At 36.0% G+C, this 17,631-nt stretch overlaps 1 protein-coding gene across 12 annotated transcripts in view; it reads left to right on the top strand.

The window, feature by feature from the left end:
• Positions 1-17,631, top strand: part of Hr78 (Hormone-receptor-like in 78) — a 240,782-nt gene that overhangs the window by 199,801 nt on the left and 23,350 nt on the right. The gene's annotated exons all lie outside the window — the stretch shown is intronic.

Below are 17,631 nucleotides of genomic sequence, written 5' to 3'. Positions count from 1 at the left end.
TATAAGCGTAACACCACACGTGTAACTGAGTTTCTTAGTAGTTAAGCAGTTAGCGTATGCGCCTTTTCGTGGGAGACCTGGGTTCGATTTCCGGCGGGAGCTCATGTGCTTCGGATTTGCCGTAAATCAGTATGTCCTTTCTCATATAGCCTCGCTGCTAAAAGGGCCGTTAAACTCAAAATCAACTGAATCACACGTGTAACTGATCATAGGTGAATTTAAAAAATCCGAATATTGTCCTTGCATGTTACTTGAGCCATCGGTTGAATTTCAAATACACTTCTTAATATCAAGGTTCAACTTCTGCAGAATTTCCAGCAGTAAACCGCAAAGACACTGGCCTGTGGTAGTTATGCATTTTACAATGATAACAATACTTTGTTTAACAACCATTTTAACAACATACAGTAAAACAACAGAGCACTGGCCTGAAACTACTATATCTTGAGTAGTGTCTAATAGAACAGAAAATATTGAAGCTTGAGAGACTTCTTTCGAAATATCTTCTCTGATAAGTATGCTGATAGCATTCAAAACATAATTCACCGTGTTTAGTAAAAGTTATGCGACCACTATCCTGCTTACTTCCTCGTATATGACTCTTCTCGGTGACCTTATCTAAATTACTTTTAAGCAGAAGATCAAATTTGCTTAAGAAAGGAATAATATCCAAAAAGTTTCCATGATCTATAGCTGTGTCTTTCAGTTTATAGGCTGCTACATTTCCTCTGTAAATGATCCCCCTTTTACCAATGAGTTTCTGCACTTTGACAACTCGATACATTACCTGTGTGTTCTTCTCAACCTTATACTGCCGTTTTTTCACCTGCTCATGAGGAAGTAGTTTCTTAACATGAAGTAGTACGTTTTGTCGCGGATTAAATATCCGAAATGTTTTAATTAGTCCATGACAGGTTGTAATTATATAAGTGGTACGTTTTGTCGTGGAATAAATATCAGAAATGCTTTAATTAATCCATGATAGGTTGTCACTTATGACAGGTCGTCAAAAGTGGTACGTTTTGTCGCTGGTACGTTTTGTCGGGACACCGATAGGTGTATCTCACCCCTACAACATTTTTTCCTGGTTATAAATAATATGTGTATCAAGTTTCGTTAAAATTGCTCCGGGCGTTCCAGAGTTATGCTAGACAATATACAGATACATACATACACTATTTTTTACACATCATCCTTCTGTGACCCTCCTAGGGATGAAAGGGGTATCTTTCGCCCATAGTGTTTGTTTCCTTATTGTAAGTAATACGTGTACCAAGTTGGGTTGAAATTGCTCAAGACGTTCCAGAGTTATGCTAGAACATATACACACATACACATAAGGCCTACATACCTTTATACATACGTCTTTTATATATATATATATATATATATATATATATATATATATATAGATAGATAGATAGATAGATAGATAGATAGATAGATATATAGATATAGATATAGATATATATATATATATACAATACAGTACATCCACGTTTATAGAGACTATCTGAGACCAAAGACAATCTGGAAAATCGAAAATCCGAATAATCCTGATAATATAGATAATAAGCAAAACAAATCCTGGGTCAATTGACTTCAACGTCTGGTGAGTAAAGCTTTCTAGAACTCGATAAGAAGCATTTTATGTACAGTATTACCATAATTTACTGTGAAATCTATACACGAACTGTACATTTAATCAAAACAAAAAAGGAAACGTTTGTCGTATTTATGGTTACGTTCTTGCTATCATAGTTAAAAATTATTATCTATGGGGACATTAAATTTTAAAAGGTTTCTTCAAATCTGGTTTGGATTATCCGGAGATCCGGGTGAACGAGGGCCGGATAAACGAGATTGTACTGTATATAGATTAAAAACATCAAACTTGTTAAGACGTTATATATATATATATATATATATATATATATATATATATATATATATATATATATATATATATAATAGGATGTATGTATGTATGTATTAGTGTATGTATGTATGTTCGAGCATAACTCTCGAACGCCTGGAGCAATTTCAACCAAACTTGGTACACGTATTACTTCGAAACAAACACTATGGGCGAAAGATACCCCTTTCATCCCTAGGAGGGTCACAGGAGGATGATATGTAAAAAATAATGTATGTAGGTGTCTGTATGTGTCTATATATTGTCTAGCATAACTCTGGAACGCCCGGAGCAATTTTAACGAAACTTGGTACACATATTACTTATAACCAGGAAAAAATGTTGTAGGGGTGAGATACCCTATCATTCACAAGAGGGTCATAGGGGGATGACTTATGCAAATAATCGAAAATGACTGGTATTAGTTTTTGGGGTCACGGAGATGAATGGTGACAGACCCGATAGCCTTTCAGTCCCAGTGGAGGTCAGATACCCTTACCATCCCTAAGGGGGTCACAGGGAGAATGACGTACAAATACTCGAAAATTAGCGATATTTGTTTCGAATCCATGGTTTTCGGGGTTGTGGAGATGAATGGTGACTTCCGATGGCGTTTCCGTCCAAATATGGCTAAGAAACCCCTATCAACCCTTCGGGGTCACATGGGGGATGACATGTATAGTCGGAATGAACCGTGTAATCAATTATTGAAATGTATATTGTTAGGGTAGTTGGGAGTTCAAATATTTTTATAAACTTGATCTCCCCGTTCGAAGGACGGGCATTTCAGCTAGTTTAACCAATAAAATACAAACCAGAGACATACACAAGCGATAAGTTCTGGTGGTCCGGACTCCCCTCTTCCCCCCAAAAAAATGGTTTTCTGTAAATTTAGTCTAATTTTAGGAGCGATTTTACAAATTTTAAAATTCTTTATCCTCAAATTGAAATTGGATCCCCGCTCTAGAAAGAAATTGCTGCGTATGCGCCTGATACAAACAGTAGAGGGAAAGTGGGTTTGGATTGATTGTAACTACCGTTTTAAGAGTGATTCGTGCAATTAAATAGTGATATTCATTGGTGAAGTTCAATTAAGGTGACAATCATGTTCTCCCCTGCATCGATCGGCATCAGAGTGGATAAATTTCGAAATAAATTCCAGCGAAAAATTCTATGAGTACTGAACGCCAACCTAAAATCCTCTATAAATCTTTGATCCTTGAAGCATCTATCGAATTAGTTAATTATTAGTGTTTAGCGTTTCTTTCCAGCACCGAGACTATATATAACTTGGACCTACAGTTTGAGATGGGATCCGAACCACCACAATGCGCTTAAACTTAAAATTTCTCCCACTGGGAATCGAACCCGGGACTTCCTGCGTGGCAGACATCACCTAGGCACTAGACCTGTCTGAAATCCAGTGTCATGTGTAATTATAATCTGCGCTTATCCTAGACACTTTTGTCTGATTATCAAATGAAAACCGCCGTTAAGTTATTTTAATTGTTAGCTCTTAATTAACATCTTTTTATGTACTATTCCTTATGTGTTTTCGTTTTCTTAATAGCATAATGTTTACAGCACCTGTATTTAAAAGCATGGCTTTAGATCGATCTATCCTGTTCAAACAACTTGAGTACGTTGGAAAATAACCACCCGTTCAAACAACTAGAAAGAGGAAACTGGAAAGCGACCGCTACTTTTTCTTCTTTTCTTTACGCACGTATTTTTACGCTAGGTGTAAGGGCCAAAATGCGGATAGACATTTCGGTCGGAAATTTACGGACGTAAAATACGCACGGGAAAACACGTTAGTATTTGCCTAGCTTTATTGTGCAAATGTATGTTGATGTGGAAGTGCTTTGTAAATTCGGTTTATTGTGTGAGATTCTGACAAATCAAGCGTGAAGTAATGTAAATTGTGGTCTAGAAAGGAAAGATGAAGTGCAAGAAAGAGAGAAGAGTAAAATGTTAAACGAGAAATTGTCAACTTCCAAAACATTTCAGATGGAACAACCACAGAATGGATATTTTTGCGTGTGTTTGCGCTCAATAGAAGAGTATACTCTTCACCGTGGAGTATACTTAGCGCCCGTAGATTTAGCGGCCGCATATAATATCGTATACTTAGCGCCCAGAAAGTATTTGATGCTTATCAGTGTGCTAGGGTTGACCAAAGTGAGAACTAGTTTATATGTATAAATGTAATTTCGTACTTCTCTCCTCACCCCTCTCTTTTGACGCCTAAAGAACAATGATTTTTCACTTGAAAAATCCTGCTATTCTTGCTGCACAATTGTCATGTCACTTGTAAAACCCCTTAGGCAAGTTGAAAGAAATGTGTTCTTTTCTTCTTATTCTGTTCACCACCGTCTCAGCTCTAAAACTCTGAATTTTCATGTACATCTGTAATTACGTACAATTTAATTACGACTTAAGGACATTACCATATCCCCAATGAGATTTTCATATATGAAGGGTACGGGGAAAAAACAAGGAATGTCCATGTATGTGCTTTTTCGGGTGCTTTGTCCTAATTGTTGGTGACTCTTGGCACTATTTGACTGTCTATGCCATGCATGGATAGATGTAGAAATGTTCATGTAAAAAGTGGCAAAAGATTTTATAACCCTATTCTTTGTTCGTGGTTTTCAATATTAAAACGCCGCTTTCTCGAAAATGTAGTTTTGTGACATTCCTTGTTTTTTCCCCTTACCCTTCATATGGATGTGAATTCATGTGCCAGTGTTATTTTAAAATTTATATAGTTTTAAATAATAATAATTACACGCACCTTAATGCAAATACTACTTTCTGGAAAACAACAAGTATTTATGCACATTGCATAACTTCATTTCCTATCGTAAATACAGGGTGTCAAGAAATTCAACTGCTAAAATTTGCTGGGTAATTTTTTATATCAAATGAAAATAAAACGTTCTAATAAACATGTTATAAAACGACTCCTTTCAGTGTTATAAGCCGTCCTAAAAGCAATTAGTCACATTTTAAACCCTAGTTTGAAAATAATGGAACATATCGCAAGTAATTAAAGAAATTTGGCAAGAACTAGTTAATTCTTCTATCTAAATATCCACACAAGAATACACTTTTAACCCTAGGACTACCAGATGGGTCCATTGCACTCGTACGCATACTTTCTTTAATAATTACTAAGGCTCAGTAAGTATTGAGATTCTATGACATTTCCCTGGTTGTGTTCTTGTATTATATTATTTAAGTATTTTTTCATTTCATTGAGTCAAGGATAGCTTTTAAAATTTATAGCATTGGGTACTGAGTAGGTCCATTAAACTCGAGCCTTAATGAAGAAATATGAGGATAGATTCAGTATAGATTGAGATTGTGGCTCGTAGCGGAGTTAACGTTCTGATAATCTTCTAACTGTCCCAATGAAGTCAGATATAACATATTGCAACTTTATGTGTTATGTAGTTCGATTGATTTAATTATTTGCAATTTTGCTTATTTTAGTAGCAGCTTTTCTTTATTCATTCACTTATATAAGTCCCTTGTCGGAAGCATAATAGTTGCTTTTGTCTATCAAACTGTATTAATTTTTCCATTGTATGCAGTTGCGTATCCAGGGGAAGTTTCCGGGGATCTGGACTCCCAAGCCCCAAAATTTGTAAAAGTTGCTAGAATAAAACCTAAATTTGCGCTTTCAGTCTCCACATTGACAAAAAGGAGTTTTCCGGAGTAGGACACTGACCCCCCGAATAGAAATCCTGGCTTTGCCACTGATTGTATGTAAAGTTTTGTTTATTGTTAGTGTGTTTTGATCATTTGTGGTGGTACACTAACAGATCACTAACAATACACGTCACTATTGATGGTAGAGGAGGGATATTTTTGGTAAATCAATAAACGATGAAGAAATTGATTCCCGACAGACGATAAGATATTAACAGACTTCTATGCAAATGTAACTGAAGTTTCTTGTTCAGGTACCGCTATTGAAATGAGACGTTGAGTAGTTTTCTTATCCAGAGGATGGGTTAGAAGTTTGAAGCGTAGCATCTATAGCTAATGCAAAAAGCACGTGTTAATGCAAAAAGCAAAACTCCGAAGAAAAGCGATCCTACAAGGGCTGTCTTATGTTTTGATGACAACATCGGCGCTATTAGAATACCTGATGACGAACTGTTCCTAATTCGTGAAGTTGCAGATTCTTCACACACACTGCAATATAATTTTATTCTTACATATAATATGACTGTAGACGAACGACTTTTCATTTATTGGGTGTGCTCTCTCTTTTGACAATATATACCCAGTAAGATCAGCTATTTTACAATTGCAAAACACAATGCACAACTATCCTGAAGTGGTCACTTCTAGAACGGAGGTAAAAACTCAAAGTTATCCTATATTAAAGCACAACAAAATCAGACGTTCACACTAACAATCATATGCCTCGCTGTTACACCACAAAACAATGAATAAAATGGCCTATGACAGTATTTTACATAACTGATGTAAATGGACTCAACACTTATGGTATTGTGTCATCAAAACGTAATTTCAAACGAAAAACAAACGTTAAAAAGTTTGAAATACCGTAAATTCTTCATTTCGTCTGGTTAGCAGTTCGCCAACGTTGAGAAGATATCACAGAGAATAGAAGCTTCCCAGCATACTGAAGAGGAATAGCCTAAGAAAGTCTCTCCAGCAAAGAGGGAGCACAAAACAAGAACTTTCTGCCGCAAATGCAAGCTACATGAATGTACTGACATGTAACATTTTTCAAGTGTAACACTCCGATTTTGATAAAATTTGGCAGGTAGATATTACACATGAAATAAACGAATACATGTTTCTTCTTTTCGGGGGAAAACTGTTTTAAGGGGTAAAAGTCCCCACCCAAAATTTGGAGAAATTTGAGGCCCGAGAGACAAGAAGAAGTTATCGAAATTGAATGAAATTGTGCGCAGATATTAAGGCATGTATTCGTCTATTTCATGTGTAGTATCTAACTGCTAAATTTTATCAAAATCGGAGTGTTACACTTGGGTAGTGTTACATGTGAGAACAGCAGAATTGTATGAGAAGAGTCTTTGGGAAATTATACTGTAACTCGTTACATTCCAATAAAACAATTACCTGTGACTAATCAATTTTTAAAATTTGTTACGCAGAAATAAGATTCCTTCTTGCAAATTTCAATATTATATTTCTGAACAGTGTTTTACTTCATTGTAAAACCTTCCTTTTGCGAAAAAAGAAAAGGTTTGTATTTAGTTTTACGTCCCTTGGTTTTACCGGATAGGCTAGGGAAGACATGAATTTACTGATTATAGTGGAATCCGAACCACTTTGGTCATTCAATGCTCTCCCACTAGGAATCGAACCTTGAAGCTCATACGCCAAAGGCTTGCGTGCTTGCCACTAGACCAGCGGGTAGGGATAAAACAAACAAATATTGGAATGTGTAAATTAAATTCACAACCAGACGTGGCTAGTGAGAGAAGTCGTAAGCCAAAGCGTTCCAGACAAGTCACACGAACACGAAGTACATACTGCAGCAGTTGGGATTGGCGAATGTTTACAGGGAGAATGGGAAAGTCCGATTTCTATGGAATGGTGGACGGATTTGTTTTCCTTCTCTCTGACAAGGGTCAGAAGGGATGGATTGCTTACAGCAAATCGTACCAGAAGAAACTGAAGAATTCCTAATTTATTTTGATCAACATTACGTATCAGGTAGTATCTGGAGTATGCGACTTTCATCTTATGGTGATCTTACGATTCAATTTCTTTGCTAGCCTCTTTTGTTTCCTCGCAACTTACCCGTTCATATACCAACATTACAGAAAGAGACACGAACGAGTAAATTGACAGAAGCTTCGAATTTGAAATTCCAAAAGGCTGAACCTGTCCTCCTTCCTTGTGGATGGACATTGCAAAAGGATGAGGCCATGGTTTCAACTGCATCAAACAGGAGTAGCGAGATGAATTACCAAAGAAGAGGGTAAAATGGAAGACGACTGGCCTTCAAAGACTAAAATCAACTCAACTCAATTTATTCCATTATGAGTATTTCAAGTTTGAAGTTACCGACGAAGTGCCTGTGATGCATCATCATGTAAGTAGCCCACTATGAGAGGGATACACTTTACACAAAAGCTCTTTCAATTTTCAAATTTAAAAGTAGTAGAAGAAATAATAAAGAAAAAGGACTTGAACCATATAAATATTGTTACTTGACTATTTCAACAAAAACGAAGTTGCAACTGTGCTGACGACCTTTACGGGGATGGAGATTTCACAAGTTTGGTTGGACCTCGCATAGAATTTGTGTAAAAGACCATGAAACCTACTAGCTATGGCTGACCTAATTCATTAAGCGGATGTCTGCTTCTTTTTTACATTTTCGAAATAAACCAATATAGGTATTCCTTACTATAAGTAGAAAAATACAGTCTGTAAAAGTTAATAATAAAAAGTCTTGAACAAGAGGCTATAATCTTTAACAGAAAATGAATAAGGAAAGTAAGAAGAAACGCAATTATTTTAGCAATAATAACATTGTTAATAAGTAGGCAGTAGTTAGTATAATCATGACTTGTTTGCAAACACGTATCTTGAGATCTTTTTTGGGTACTCTATTTAGAACGTTTAGAATATATAGTTTTTTTATATATAATTTATTAAGTCAGGTTTGCGGGGTTCTTAGATTGTAGGAACTTTGCCCATATTACAAGTAACTTTTGTCCTCTTGACCTGATTTACAGTCGTGAATTTTAAAATCGAAAGTTATAACAGAAAAAATTCTTTTACAACTATAAATTTTGGTATTTATTTTTTATACGATCTTGTACTTGGTGAGAAATTCTAGTTTGTAATTGTGAAAGTTGTGAATATTTGAAAGAATGTGAAGAAATATTTTCATAGCCTTGTAAAATATAAAGTAAATATTTTAAGTAAACACTTTTGTAATTTTCTTTAAAAACATTCTAAAGTGACGGCTTATATTTTGATGTCCCTATTCAAATTACCCGTTCCGAAAACAGGTTCGTATTCATTTTAACCAATTTGAAAATACTTATTACCAAGACTTTTTAATTAACTTGATTGTTATTACCTACGATTACAACTAGCTATCATGTTCGAAAAAGTGTATGTGTCACCTTACGAAAAGACAAGGAAACTGCTAGTTCACTACTGCCAGGACAATGAATGGAAGTTGTCACTGATTATTGGCAACGAAAGATACAGTTGTTAGTGCAGCATATATTTTTTTTTTATAAACTAAACTTGTATTCGAGCATCTCATTTTATTTGGTTCGATGTGATTTATCGATTTATACATATATAATGTGTTTGACAATGTTATTTTTAAAGGAAGAAAATCAATCAACAGTGTGGACTATATCTCATTAACTGAGTAATGTAGTCTTAGAATTGGTGTAATAAAGATCTTAATGACAGCGACGACGACTTCTGTATAATTTTGGGGAGGCATTGAAATATGTGTATTTCCTTGTCACAAATTCGAATAAAGATATCTACATTCAGGGAGGCCAATCTCCAAGATCAGTGTGCATGGTTAATGACGATGTAATTCAATTTCACTTTTATATCAGTAAGTAGCTGTAACAGAGCATCAATGTTCATATCTACGAATACGATATTTTACTACATGTTCTAGAAAAGTTTACATGGGTTTTTACACGCATGTATAACATTTTGTTTACCTCAATATTATCAATGGAATGATATATGTCTCGTCATTGGAAGACTGTTAGAACTACGCGTTTCAATCTTGGAAATATGTGTGTCAGTGTTAAGAGGAAATCAAGTAACAAAAGGTACAATCCGATTGTTAACAGTTAATATTTTTCACTTTAGAAATCTGTAATCAGGATCACAAAATTATTACAAAATCACTAAGCATACAAGTTACAAAACACCAGTTACTAATGTGTATTTACTAATAGATGCGAAGTGAACTAAATTATACTAATTTTCCTTTTATATGAACTAATCTTGGATCATATTCAATCCACTTTAAACGTATTAACTACATAAAGAGAAACTTACTCTGAAAATTATTTGTTGGCTATCGAATAATTACAACAAACATTAGTCTTTTCGGGTTCGATTCCTAGTAAGAGGGCATTAAAATTCAAACGCGTTACTTCACGTCTCATATAACCTATGTACAGCAATGGGATACTAAACTCCAACAACCAACATCAGTAAACATTCATTTTGAAACATAATTGCGAATTAATTAAAGTAGAACACATCAAAATTAAAATACCCTTTTCCGCTTTCTTTCATAAATAATTCTTCTTCTTCTTTTTTGTAATATTGTAGGATGATGATTGAAGAATACATCTAAAATAAAATGATAGTTCGGTGACTTATCCTTTGGCAGATTTGTCCATTGGCAGATTTGGTAATTGGCGGATTTGGTAATTGGCGGATTTGTCAATTGGCAGATTTGTCCATTGGCAGATTTGTCCATTGGCAGATCTGTCCATTCTCACGATTGGCGCATTTGGTCATTTTCGCGATTGGCGCATTTGGTAATTGGCAGATTTGTCAATTGGCAGATTTGTCAATTGGCTGATTTGTCCATTTTCACAATTGGCGCATTTGGTCATTTTCGCGTTTGGCGCATTTGGTAATTGGCAGATTTGGTAATTGGCAGATTTGTCCTTTTTCACAATTGGCGCATTTGGTCATTTTCGCGTTTGGCACATTTGGTAATTGGCAGATTTGTCAATTGGCAGATTTGTCCATTGGCAGATTTGTCCATTTTCACGATTGGCGCATTTGGTAATTGGCAGATTTGTCCTAGGCCCCCGTCGATAGCATGCGATATATACAGAGTGGACCATTTATCGTGACACTCCCTTGTAACTCTCAAACTAGTGGAAAGAAACGCTAAAATTTTCTACCATTTAAATATAGGCAGAAGGTGGAATGTGTTATAATCTGGACGTCCGCGGTCGGATTACAATCCTCTGATCACAACCAACAACTTTATAGCGTGAAGAAAACTGTACCGCGAACGTATAAAGTGGATCGCCGATGATTAGAAACGCGTAATGTGGTCCGATGCGTCTTCTTTTCACCTTATTTCCAACATGTGTTTGTGATAGCGTATGCCCAAGGAACTTTACGCTCCAAGTTGCCTCCTCACTGTCGTGAAATGTGGTGTCTTCGTTATGATGCTGTGGGCAGCAACGCTACTAGTAGTTAAGTGGACATTTTAGGCTGTGCCTCTAGTAGAACCGAATTCAAATGCGAATGACTTCCCTGCTGCTCACTGAATCCTAAATTTTGGAACTGCAAATTACATTGCCCTTTCTTTTAAAATTTCAATTTCAATTTAAATTTTATGCTTAAAAATTCGTATCTTAAGCTTTTCAGAGAGCGATGACAACATATTAACAATTATCACTTAACTAGGAAGATCCATTTTTTATGTAAAATGAGAATATAAATAAAATTTGGGACTTTTAACAGAGAGAGAATGGTTTGGCACAGATACGTAATCACAAGTTCGGCCTTCAGCGGAGGCCTCGTTGAATTCACCGAAATATTTTATCAAATATACATAATAAAGTATAAAATGATTTGTAGTTTTTTCATACTTTCTAAAACAGCATTACTTAGACTGCATACGACACTCTATACGCACTAGTTTGCAGAACAATTCCAGCATGGTGGGATCATTGGCATTTGCATCTTTTCCTCGGTCTTTGCAATTGGCAGGTCAGGATTTCTGGAGATATTGCAATTTATTTTCGTGTGCTCGGAACTTCGTTTTCACACTCGAAACCAGGGGAAACTACCCCTTAGGTGACCACGTGCATTCTATGGTACAGATGGTATTATGGTATTCCATGATATCAAATAGTGTTCAGCCTTTTGTTACTAGTAGTTAGGTGTAAGAGAGGGCCTTATGGCCCTAACCTCGCTGCTGTAGAAAAAAAAATAAATATTTGTGGTCAGTGACGCAATTTTTGAAGATAACAACAATTCACACTGCTGATGTTGTTGACGAGTTACTTCATAAACATAGAGATGAACTATAGCATCTTCTCTGGTTCACCCAATCCCTAGATCCTAACGACATTAAACATCTTTTGTCAGTTTTGGAACTCAAAATCCAAAGCAAATACTCTTGCATGCGCGCTGGCGGAACTAAGTGCTACGTTGTATGAGGAATGAAAATGGCGTTTGTGGTTTAACTAGTCTGTGAAATGTTAGAATGTGCATTTCCACAACAATAACAATAACAATAAAAGGTGCCTTCCATTTCAACTCAGGCAAAAAAATATAAAATTGTACCATCACCATCTCAGATATTGTTGAAACTTTTTTTTATAGCAACTAGACATGTTTTTAAGAGACCCATATTTTTTTGTTTTGTCGAAAAAAATTTTCCCGCCAAGTAATGGACCATCAAAGACGGGGAGTACAATTTATGAATTGTAGAAGACATGGAAAATGGTCAACTTCGGAGCCTCACCATTCGGCTATGGAGACAGGTAGAGTTATAATTCTTGTTGTGGTATGTACATAGGGATATAAATAAACTATATTTTATTATAGTTTGGTTTGCGCATGCGTATCTTTTTTGTACATAAATTAACAAATGAACGTCAATTTATCTGAAAAGTCGAAGTTTGTGAATTTTTTTCGAGCACTTTCGGTTCGAATTTTAAAATTCTGTTTTCGCGGTTGGTAAGACCTAACTACCCGCTTTCCGAAAAGTTTTTTGTATCGCTTTTGTGTGCAACCATTTTGTCGCAAAAAATTCGAGAAATTGTAAAATTTTTCAAATATCGCCATTTTTGGGCGCCATTTCCTCGAAAACACCATCTTTTAAAATTCTGAAATTTTGTCAGATGGTTCAACTTTACATGAATAATAAACTCACCAAATACCATTCTCGACCAATGCTTCACGAATTAACTGCAGCCTTTTAAAGTTAGCGAAGTTTCGTTAACTTTGATGTCACAGTTAGCAACACTGGGAACAATAAAAGCGCAATGATTTGATGATGATTGTGGTTCACATTCATTAAATGAAGAATAAAAGGTTTTCTTGACTGTTTATTATTATTATTATTATTATTATTATTATTATTATTTTGATCAAGAAGGCTCTCTGAAATAGTAAAATGAGCCTCCCCCTATCCTCCGTTTTCTTAAACCGAAATAATCTGAAGTAAAAATTACGATTGCGAAACGCACAAATTTCAAGTTCACTTACTTAAAATGGTCTTTGGAAACAAAATTTCACTGATTTTATTATTATTATTATTATTATTACATGGACCAATCATTTGCTTGGTTGGTGTCTTCTTCGCTAATAGCATGTAACCGTGCAGGTGCTCCAATAGTTGTTGGCTCACTCACAACTCGTCCAGGAGTGGATCTAAGAGGAAGAAACTTTTTTATTTTATATATAAATAAAACCGATCTCAGAGTTTGGAGCTCTTAAAAGTAGCTCTAAGTAGCAGTATTACCCCCCCCCCCTCCTTTCCAGAAGTCTGTTCTGGATCCGCCCCTGCGTAGCACATTGTCGGTAGTCACAAATGCTGAAGATCCGTGTGGAAGCATAAACAGCACTTCAACTTCACGTAATTCATGATTTATTCATAATATTTCTGCTACGCACCACTGATTATCATACATATGTGTATGTAACAAAAGTTCATTTTTGTAGATTTCTTAAATCTACACTTTGAATTGCAGAAGTTCGATTTTGGGGGAAGCATGAAGTTAGTTAATGGTGACCCGTTACTGCCATAAAAACTTCGCCATTTTCCGAAGGCCAAAGATGACTTCGTTGAATACCAGTTACCGGTCGCATACATTCCCTTTTTTTCTTCCGAAAGTCGTCGAATTCAGTTCCAGGCAACAAAACGAGAGTAATACCCGGAGTTTGTACTTGCACTATACTCACGAATTCTTCTGCGGTTTTAGTGAGGGAGCGGTGGCTCAGTGGTAGAGCGTTCACCTCCGATGCTTGAGGTGCCTGGTTCGATTCCAGCTTGCGCCGTGTGGGCTTTGTTGTGGACAAACACCGTGCTCGTGGGTTTTCTCGGGGTTATCCCGTTTCCTCCCACTTTCTGCATTCCACCATTTCATTCATTTCTCATAATCACCGTCTTTAGCCTAACCGGCATAATCGTGGGACGTAAAACTTAAAGATTTAATTTCATTTTTTTCTTCTGCGGTTTTAATACTGTGTATCTGTTTTTGCTTAAGATTATGCCGCGTTGCCACATTCTTTACTTCTCCCCCCCCCCTCTATACCATCGCAGAGACCCTTGCATGGCCGGTTTCACTGCAAAACCACTGCTTTATCGGACCTGTCTGCATCTCGAACATCTGAAAGCGATTTTTAAAGTGGGATGCAGCACCATCAGAAATCACTGACACAATTTGGGAAATTGTAGACACTTATGTTCTCGTATTCAAACTTTTTTCTATAAAATATATTTTCGCTTTTCTTCGAGTATTTTTAGAATCTTGTCTATGGCTATGAGTACATGAGCCGAATCGTGTTTTTTATCGTCGTTTATTACAACAAAACTGTCAGTTGTTTCATATTCCGGTGATAACTCTGAATTTCACTTTGCAGAATAACAGTGCAGTTTTCAGCGAAGTCCACATGAAGTAAAATAAAATTTGTATCTTGAAATTTTATACGGTGCTTTCCGATAGCAATTAATTATCTTTGGATTTTCTTAATGTAGTCATGAATTACAATTCTTACAGTTGAACCAGCGATATACGATACGAAAACAGTAAGTGGCACAGTTTTTTAACGAGATTGTTTTCTCATATGGCATACGTAACACTTTCATTTTCATTAGGATCAATAATTAAAGACTTCACACTTATTTCTTCCACTCCAGGACATTCACCACATTCTTGAAGAAGACAGTTGTCATTTTCTACGGATCATGCTACTAAAGGAAATAGGTCACTCATGACAGCTTCAATACAGGCTGCACCTTTGATTTGTAGCAACACAGTAGCAGCTAACTTAAAATTTGCACAATATACACACATACATACACACTTCCCTCGCAGGTTGCGGACTGACCCACTTTAGTCGAATACTGTAAAATTCCGAGTGACTCATTCTTATGTTGGGATTGTTCTGTTTAAAAAGTCAGTAAATTTCTTTGAAACACGTAAAAAAACGTTTCGATGTTTTTTAACTTTTTGTCCTTTTTCGATCACTGTAATGACATCGCACTTAATTGAGACTTTGTCTGGAGCATTCCAAATCATCACTGAGGTAATAGTTCAGGCTTTTTGTAGATCATCAGAATTTATTGAATGGCCATTTCAAGTAAACTTAAAATTTGTGTTTTTCGTAATCGTAATTTCGACCTTAGATTATTTTGGTTTAAGAAAACGGAGGAGTAGGGGAAGGCTCATTTTACTATTTCAGAGAGCCTTTTTGATCAAAATAATAAAAAAAAAAAAAGTCAAGAAAACCTTTTATTCTTCATTTAATGAATGTGAACCACAAACATAATCAAATCATTGCACTTTTATAGTTCCCAGTGTTGCTAACTGTGACATCAAAGTTAACGAAACTTCGCTAACTTTAAAAGGCTGCAGTTAATTTATGAAGCATTGGTCGAGAATGGTATTTGGTGAGTTTATTATTCATGTAAAGTTGAACCATCTGACAAAATTTCAGAATTTTAAAAGATGGTGTTTTCGAGGAAATGGCGCCCAAAAATGGCGATATTTGAAAATTTTACAGTTTCTCGAATTTTTTTGTGACAAAACGGTTGCACACAAAAGCGATACAAAAAACTTTTCGGAAAGCGGGTAAACAGGTCTTACCGACCGTAAAAACAGAATTTTAAAATTCGAACCGAAAGTGCTCGAAAAAATTTCGCAAACTTCGACTTTTCAGATAAATTGACGTTCATTTGTTAATTTATGTACAAAAAGATACGCATGCGCAAACCAAACTATAATAAAATATAGTTTATTTATATCCCTATGTACATACCACAACAAGAATTATAACTCTACCTGTCTCCATAGCCGAATGGTGAGGCTCCGAAGTTGACCATTTTCCATGTCTTCTACAATTCATAAATTGTATTCCCCGTCTTTGATGGTCCATTACTTGGCGGGAAAATTTTTTTCGACAAAACAAAAAAAAATATGGGTCTCTTAGAAACACGTCTAGTTGCTATAAAAAAAAAAAGTTTCAACAATATCTGAGATGGTGATGGTACATGCTCTGCCTGAATTGAAATGGAAGGCACCAAAAATGAAACAAATAAATGACTGTGACGTCAAAAATGCCCAAGAGTAAAACAGTAACCATATTATTTTGCCTCAAAAGCAAGTGAATGACTGTGTTCTTGATTAAAGATGAATCTAAAATGCTAAATGAATTGTGGAATTGTTGGGTAGTCTCCCCCCCCCCCTCTCTGCCTCCCAAACAAAAATCCTAGACGCCACTGACATATATCCACTAAATTTTGTATACAGATAAATCATCAGACTGAATCGCGTTCTGGAGGTTCCACAAGTATAGAGTATCTCAGAAGTCTCTCAAATTAGACAATCCTTACTACTGTGTTGCAGGTTGTGTGTTCATTTCGTGCGAAGAGTGGGCACTTTCGCGTGTATTAAACATAATAAAAATATTTGTTAGAAATGCATATAGTAATATAATGCAATATAATGGCAATAGAAGTATGCATATCTGAAATTAATAATTCTACATTTAATTTTTTAAGTTAAATGTTTCACTTCGTTTTGCACTTTCTGAAGTGTGTGTATAGTAACCAAAACATGTATATATGAAAATTCAAGTAAACTATATCTATCTAGTTATATATAATATGGGGTGTCCCACATAAAACCGGTATGCCTCATGTACCGGGTAATCATCTAGTTAAATTGCTTGTTGGGTGAAACACTATCTCGAAAGGTGTCTACACTGCATTTGGTCGGAAAGTTGAGTGCAGTAGTGTGTTCGTGCTTCAGTTGTGAGAAGCTTGTATATTTGAGTTGTTGCAATGTGTTATATGTTGAATCAGTGCTTGTGGTAACAAGGAACATTTGTGACAGAAATGGGACAGTTTGCAGTAGAACAGCGAATTGATATTCTGGAATTTTACATAAAGACAGTCACCATCAAGGAATGCAAAGAAATGTTTCAAGCGAAGTATCCTGGTAGGAAACTCCCCACGACCAGCACTATTCAAGACCTGTACAAGAAATGGAGGGCTGTAGGATCCGTTCAGAATGTGCAAAGGAATAACGACCGACAGTATGGACCCCTGAAACTACAGACAGAATTCGCACGGACATTACGAGAATTCCCGGAAGTTGGTAAGGAGATTATCGCAGCAGGTTAGTGTATCTCGTACATTGTGTGATCGTGTACTAGAAGATGTGAGATTAAAAGCCTATCGTGTGAATGTGGTTCAAGAGTTGAAACATGTGGATCAGGAAAAAGAGAGTTCATTATTGTAACTGGCTGTTAACTTCAAGCAAAGTGTATGCTGAAAATCCTCACACAGTAGACGATCTTAAACGGAAAATTACTAAAGAAATTAACAACATCGCACGTGCAGGATTACAGCTTGTTGCTGGAAACGTCATCAAACGAGATCAGCGATGCCTGGATGCCCATGGCCACCACTTTTAGCATCTCTTATAAACAGGTAACTG

Source organism: Thermobia domestica, chromosome 6 (genome assembly GCF_964235325.1).
Source record: "Thermobia domestica chromosome 6, izTheDome1.hap1.1, whole genome shotgun sequence".
NCBI lineage: Eukaryota > Metazoa > Arthropoda > Insecta > Zygentoma > Lepismatidae > Thermobia > Thermobia domestica.
The sequence above is the reverse complement of the archived record's forward strand: the minus strand, read 5'-3'. Positions and strand labels throughout refer to the sequence as shown.